At 43.3% G+C, this 7,340-nt stretch overlaps 1 long non-coding RNA gene across 1 annotated transcript; it reads left to right on the forward strand.

Moving 5' to 3' along the window:
• The first annotated feature begins 436 nt into the window (after nt 1-436).
• LOC139767415 (uncharacterized) lies at nt 437-6,320 on the forward strand. Its single transcript, XR_011717129.1, has 4 exons — nt 437-565; nt 1,570-1,765; nt 3,613-3,864; nt 4,036-6,320. It is a non-coding gene; the product is annotated as an uncharacterized lncRNA (long non-coding RNA).
• Nucleotides 6,321-7,340: the final 1,020 nt, after the last annotated feature.

The raw sequence follows: 7,340 nt of genomic DNA on the forward strand, positions 1-7,340 counted from the left end.
AAAGGGGCTTTAAGTTAAACCTTCAATTTCCCTCTTAAATTTTGGATGCCGTCACTTCACTCTATTGGCCTTTGGCACCCCCAAAGGGGCATTATAGTAAACCTTCCATTTATCTCTTTGCCTTTAGATGCCGCTATGCCCCTGTAATAGCCTTTGGCACCCCCAAAGGGTCTTTGAAGTAACCTTTCAATTTATCTTTTTCCCTTTAGATGCCGCTATTTACCTGTAATGGTGTTCAGCGCCGCCAAAGGGGATATAAATAAAACCTTCAATTTCCCTGTATATTTTTGGATGCCTCCACGCCACTCTGTTGACCTCATTGCGTAGTATGTAGTGCAAAACAAACGTTACATAAAGGGTATGCAAGTCATTTTGCCCGGATTGAGACAACGCTTATGTTCATTACGATGTTCGGAACCGTGACTAGTGACTACGTTGTTGGCTCCTGCGTCTTTATTTGTTCGGTTGTGGTGGAGAGTTACGGTTGTGTGGTCCGGCAAGACACATGGTGGAGCCGTCACCCAGGGAACTACAGAGGTACGGCGCTGGTCACTGAGCCACTCAGGTGAGTGAGACTAGTGAGGGTTAGAAGGTTAGCAGGAGTGGCCACTGGCCACTGTCAACCTGATCTTTAGCTTTCAGACGACTAGTAGGTAGCTGCCATCCAAGCCATATAGCTGTCAGCAAGGTAGGGAGCTCTTATCTAGCTTTTAGCTAAGCTATGTCGCTGTCAACCACCTCTTTGCTAGCTGTCAGCCAAGCTATGTAGCTCTCAGCCAGCTAGGTAGCTCCTACATAGCTGTCTGCCAGGCTTGGTGGCTCCCAGCTTGCTAGGTAGCTCCCAGCTTGCTAGGTAGCTCCCAGCTAGCTTCGTGTTCTCGGCTTGGAGATGCTTGACATTTCTGTAAACAAAAGGTTTTACTTGTAGCCAGGTTTGTGTGTCCCATTTGTAATGGTTGTAACCAGTTGTTGAATGATTGATGAACTGTATTCATTTAGGTGTCCTGGGAAGAGATGACGTTTCTTACTGTAGTTACCACAGGCCGAACATAGACAATGTATGACGTCACTAGGCAGAGAATTTAGTGTATATCATTCGTTCAAGTGACAGCTTGTGATTGGTCGTCCTGGAGCGTGTGACCAACCATACAGGTTATTACAATTACACAGTTGTTTGGGTAAATTACCAGTTTGGCTCACCATCTAAATGTCTAATTTTGTTTAGGGTTTGCAATATACATTCAGTAACAGACCAATGGGTAGCTTTTGATGCTCCTTGTGCTAGTGGAAGAAAACGGAAGGATAGATTAACAGAAATGGATAGACTAGAATTGTTATTGAGAAATTCTATATTGTAATATGCAGCTGATTTTAAAAATAATTTTCAAAAGTAGTAAAGTGAGGAGGTGTAATACACCCATGACTAAAAATCTCTTATTTCCAACACAGAAACGCTGGTAAATGTTAAATACATAATAGGTTAATTTAACTAAATATAGCATTGACATATATATATGACTATAAAATATTTCTATTAATGTAGGAAACTAGCATGATGGTCATTTGCAGAGTTCCAGTGAAACTCCGGAGTTGGGAGAAGGTCGTCTCTAACTGCCCACAGACCAGTCAGCCTCCGTTGTCAGCTGGCGTCACCAGAGACAGTCAGCCAATATGACAGCACTCCGTCAGGAGGAAGGAGGACCGACCCACCCACCCACCGTCCGTCGCCTGTCAGGACACGTGCCCCTCCTTCATACGTCAGGGGGTAAGTTTGACGAGGGGGGTAAACCTTGGATGGGTCGAGGCGTGAGCTACCCACTTGTGTCAGGGAGCGGGGCGGGGCGGGGCGTTGGTTATCAGGGAGTGATATGATCTTGAGGGAGGCTGTTGTGTGAGAGGGAGCAAGTTACCGTAGACTCCCAGGGAGGGGGAGAGGACCACTGTAGGGAGTCAGGGAGTATACAGCAGCGAGCGTGTGGCGGTGGCTGACACACAGCTGTCAGTGAGGGGATCGCGCCGGCATGTGTCAGGCGTCATCGTCAGTCTTGGAGTGCGCTGACGTCCTGTGTCAGGAGGAGAGGTCCCAACATGCGCCAGGCTGTGAGGTGCTGACGTATGTCAGCTGGTGAGACATCATTGGAAAGACTGACTTTGATGCTGCAGAGAGCGAGTCGTTCTTGCTTATCAGAGTGAGTCGTTCCTGCTTATCAGAGAGCGAGCCGTTCTTGCTTATCAGGGAGCGAGCCGTTCTTGCTTATCATGCTGCGAGCTTTAAAATAAACCATGAATTTGGCATCTTGTGTCTAGTCTAGGCTAGGGTCGGCTGGCCAGGGAGTGGCAGCTTGTCTACTGGATCGCGCGCTGAGGTAGGCTAGGGTCGGCTGGCCAGGGAGCGGCAGCTTGTCTACTGGATCGCGGTGAGGTAGGCTAGGGTCGGCTGGCCAGGGAGTGGCAGCTCGTCTACTGGATCGCGCTGAGGTAGGCTAGGGTCGGCTGGCCAAGGAGCGGCAGCTTGTCTACTGGATCGCACTGAGGTAGGCTAGGGTCGGCTGGCCAGGGTGCGGCAGCTTGTCTACTGGATCGCACTGAGGTAGGTTAGGGTTGGCTGGCCAGGGAGTGGCAGCTTGTCTACTGGATCGCACTGAGGTAGGTTAGGGTAGGCTGGCCAGGGTGCGGCAGCTTGTCTACTGGATCGCTCTGAGGTCGGCTAGGGTCGGCTGGCCGGGAGTGGCAGCTTGTCTACTGGATCGCGTCGAGGTAGGCTAGGGTCGGCTTGCCGGGGAGTGGCAGCTTGTCTACTGGATCGCGTTGAGGTAGGGCTAGGGTCGGCTGGCCAGGGAGTGGCAGCTTGTCTACTGGATCGCGTTGAGGTAGGCTAGTGTCGGCTGGCCAGGGAGTGGCAGCTTGTCTACTGGATCGCGTTGAGGTAGGATAGGGTCGGCTGGCCGGAGAGTGGCAGCTTGTCTACTGGATCGCGTTGAGGTAGGATAGGGTCGGCTGGCCGAGGGAGTTGCAGCTTGTCTACTGGATCGCGTTGAGGTAGGCTAGGGTCGGCTGGCCGGGAGTGGCAGCTTGTCTAATGTATCGCGTTGAGGTAGGATAGAGTCGGCTGGCCGCGGAGTTGCAGCTTGTCTACTGTATCGCGTTGAGATAGGCTAGGGTGAACCGGAGTGACGAGAGGTTGGTGCTCAGAGGTCGCATGATCACTCTCCTTGATAATGTTTTGTCCATACGGGTGGTGGAGAGCAGTAACCTTAACAACTTAATGTAAGTTATGAGTGTCTGTGAAAAGGAGTGGGACATGGCAGTAATAATGAAGGCTGTATAGAGAATGAGGCACCTGCATCAGAGTTTATTAGCAGCCAAATACTTCGGGTGACTATATTTGGGTATGGCTAAGCCTTGATAACAATGAAGTAGGCAATATATCTGGATATATTATAATCATTATTGTAACCACAATTTCATACTAAAGATATTATGTAGATTACGTAAAAGTTGTGAAATTAGGCTTATAACTATCTAAACTTGATAATTGAAATTGAAATTTTCAATTTAGACAACCGATTGTATCCATTCCTTGTGAACATGGTTGTGTTTCATTGTTGGCAGAGAGAACAGGAGCTGCAAAGGTAACCCCCTCCAGCGAACGTGATGGGCATAAGACGTCTCCCCGTTGAGCGACAGGCGAATATTGCACGACAAAGGAACACACCACAGAACTCCCGAGAGGAATGAACGCCTGAGGGAACAGCACACATCCCGAGCGAAACTTAGATTCTGGTCTGAAGCAGTGTTCACGGAGGTGATGTGTGTATCCAACTCTCACGGCAAGGTTCACTGCTAGAGGAGGAACTGTACCAGGTATGAAGTTAATGATTTGTTGATGTTCAAAGACTTAGAACGTCATAGTTATGGTAATAAGAAATTCATGCTGATACCCAAATGTTAATGATATACTGTTTATACACAACAAATGATATAAATCCTGCCGAACCAGTACAATAAACGTTAAAATCATACAATGTTCCACAGGCACAAATGACCGAGCCAACATGAGCGAAGAGGCCTGTTCATGTCACTTTACCTGCTGCATCTAGAGGAAAGTGACATTACATGGCCTTGGTGACGTTTTCAACATTGGAGGTTGCTTTACTGCAACGACTGTAGCAGTAACTGCTGGAGGAACGTTTCTTGCCGTCTCTGCAGGCGAGTGGTTTACCTCTCCCTGCCGGGCCTGTCATTTCTATTAACGACAGGTGCCACGTCCACACTGCTCGTGTTGGTCAACGCTGGTCCCTAGGAACAAGACACCCTACAGCTCCTGGACTAGGCCAGCAAAGGAGTGGACCTGATTGTCATTGAACATATTTGGGTAGAAATGGCGTACACCTGGACACCAGGAGACGAGAAGTGTAGCCATCAACTACTGAACCACGTCCACGCCCTTCAGGGGAATTCTGCAAGGTGGACGGTGTATCAAACTGTAACTAAAACTTGAATTTCATTTGTCTTTTTGAATTGATAGGTTTATTATTGCTTAATAAACATTAGCGTCAATAATAAGCAGAGGACAATGTATACCTATACAATAATATGTAGAGGGAAGTATAAGTATGTTTATGATTTATTCACGCTGTTATGGAGGGTTGTTCATGAAGAGCTGTGAGTTAAATGGCGGTCACCAACATTTCTGTTTGTTTGTCCAGCTGTGTGGAATAATTAACAAGTGATAACGATGACAATAAAATATTTGAACGATTGATTGTGTTTGATTATATGTCTTTTGTTTGTATGCTGTATTAAACGCCGAACCTCCCACCAACACATGGCAACGCAGGAGTGTGATACGAACGAAGAGTCGTCAGTAAAGAGTAAGAAATTAATAATCTGAGTATCGGCTAACTATACTGCTGACGAATGATGGAGTGTATCAATGTCCTGCTTACGAGAAGGACAAATCCATAGTGTTAGGAGTATCCATGCGAATATCATAATGGGGAAATCGTGTGGCATAACTGTAACCTATTTCCATAATATCAGCAGTGTTCAGTTAAGTATACACATTGCTGCTCAGATCCTTAACCGTACTACAGCAGCACTTGCTTCAGTGGTTTGCATTAACCTCTTGCAGCCTTCTCCTACCTCCAGCTTGATAGATATTTCACCCTCTCTAACTGAAATGTCTGAGGTACATTTTGATTGTTAGGATGATGAATGAGGATGAATGTCACTAGTCGACCATGGTAGAAGTTGATGGTATAGAGATAAGTAAGATCTACTTTCATCCACAGAAGATAATGACACTATGTATAGTTGTATACATATACCACAAATATCTATAGACAAACATTGCTCTTACCGTACCAAAAACACAAAAGTTATATGAAGGAATTGGAAGCAAATATTTCAGTATGATGTTGAAACAGTGGTTATAAGAGGGATAATGTGTGCCAATGTTTATGAAATTTTGATGACAAAACAATGTAGATACAATGATAGATCTATGTGTTCCCAACAGTGTGAAGCAAATAAATTCCCATGAGTATAAGGCTAGTACATAACATCGAAAAGAAACACAATCTTGAACATTTTACAGATACAAAAATTTTTGTAGGAAATGTACAAAGGTGACTAAATCATTTACTGCATGGCTTATTACATATACAGTATATATTTCTAACGCAAGAAGATATCCATACGTTTTCAACAATTCAAAATTGTAAGTTATGTTTTCAAGCAATGACACGTGGGTCTTATTTGTTTCAACATCAATTTTGGCACCTTTTCAGAGGTTATTAACAGGTGTTATATTTGGAAATCATATTATTTATTCACTTAACGGTCAGGCAGACAGTATAAGACTAATCTATGATTCCTTCACTTTGTGCTTTATACTATTAATTACATGTGATCTCTTGTTTCATCGTTGACCGTGTGTTTGTATGTATAGTCCTATACTTCAGTAAATAAAATGCTTATAGAATATTAACTGACTCTGCATATTACTGCCTGTGTTTTCATTTTCAACAAGTATGACAATATATTTCCATGTAGACAGAAATACTCACGCATATCAGGTTGTTAAACTTTGAAAAAGAATTATTTTGATATGTAAGAATTGCTCATTAGTTTACATCTATGGAAAATACACTATTGAATTCTTTAAAGACTATCATATGTTAGATATATGACTGCTTGTGTTGGCATGTGAATGTCAGTATGCATGTATGTCAGACTGTTAGCCTTTGGTATTGTATTTTGTATTACTGCATGCATGTACATACAGTCTACCATAAGGTGAAAACAAAATATGTTCTGATATATATCTATCAATACTTTATTGCACCAAATAAATATCACACGATCATTTCTTTCCTTTTATCAATATTTAAGAATGAACTGAAATGTAGGAGTGTTAGGGAAATCTAAATTATGATAGATTACCAGCACAAACCGAAGATAGGCTCAGGACTTAAATATATAATTAGCAATTCATATTAATACCAAACGAAAATAAAAAAAGATAAATGGTTCTTGAACTATGAAGGAAATTCTATGTCATTTAACAAAATGTCCAGTTTACATTAAGTTTTTCCATTGCTAAAGCAAAACATAACATTTATACCACACAAAGTAGAACAAAGGACCTCATTCCCTGCAGAAATTATGGCAGATTTGAATAGTTTACCTTTAATTTTCCCATTTTCTTTGGTAAAGGTGTATATTTCCCGTTTTCTAATAGTTCTTAATCACCCCTCCAGATGGCGTTACTGCCAGCATCACAAAAATTAGTATGTCAAAGTCTTTAAGTTGCGCTTCTTTGTATGTGTTTCTGGCTGATCACAGCCGCCATTTGCAGTCTTATTTGTCTCGTCTCCCAAGACGGATGTGTTCTTACGCTCTGTATTTCAAGTCTGTGTTGCCTGATGTCGTAGTGTCTACTCGTCTTTTCGGTAAGTCAGACTTTGCTTAGCACTATGGCAATGTTTCTGTGCATTTTTCCTTGACAAGTGGGGCTTCCTTGAGCTTTTATTCCGCGTATCAATACGTAGGAAGGATTACACAGCTCCTAGCTAGGATGCCATTTTGGTTTCGTTTACAATGCCATGATCAACTCTCTACTTTCAGCCTTTCTATCTTCAGTTAACCTTCACTGCTTTCTTCGGATTATTCACATATATTCAAATTTGGTGTCGTATGTTTATTAATGTTAAATATATGTGAAGTGCTGCTTCTGGTAGCCTTGTACGTTCGTTGCTTTTTAACTCTAGGGTTTATAGGGGTGTTTTTCACTCGGTGAAGTGTTTACAAAGGAAGTGTTTTTTAAACTTAATGCG

The sequence above is a fragment of the Panulirus ornatus genome, chromosome 61, assembly GCF_036320965.1.
Source record: "Panulirus ornatus isolate Po-2019 chromosome 61, ASM3632096v1, whole genome shotgun sequence".
Lineage (NCBI taxonomy): Eukaryota > Metazoa > Arthropoda > Malacostraca > Decapoda > Palinuridae > Panulirus > Panulirus ornatus.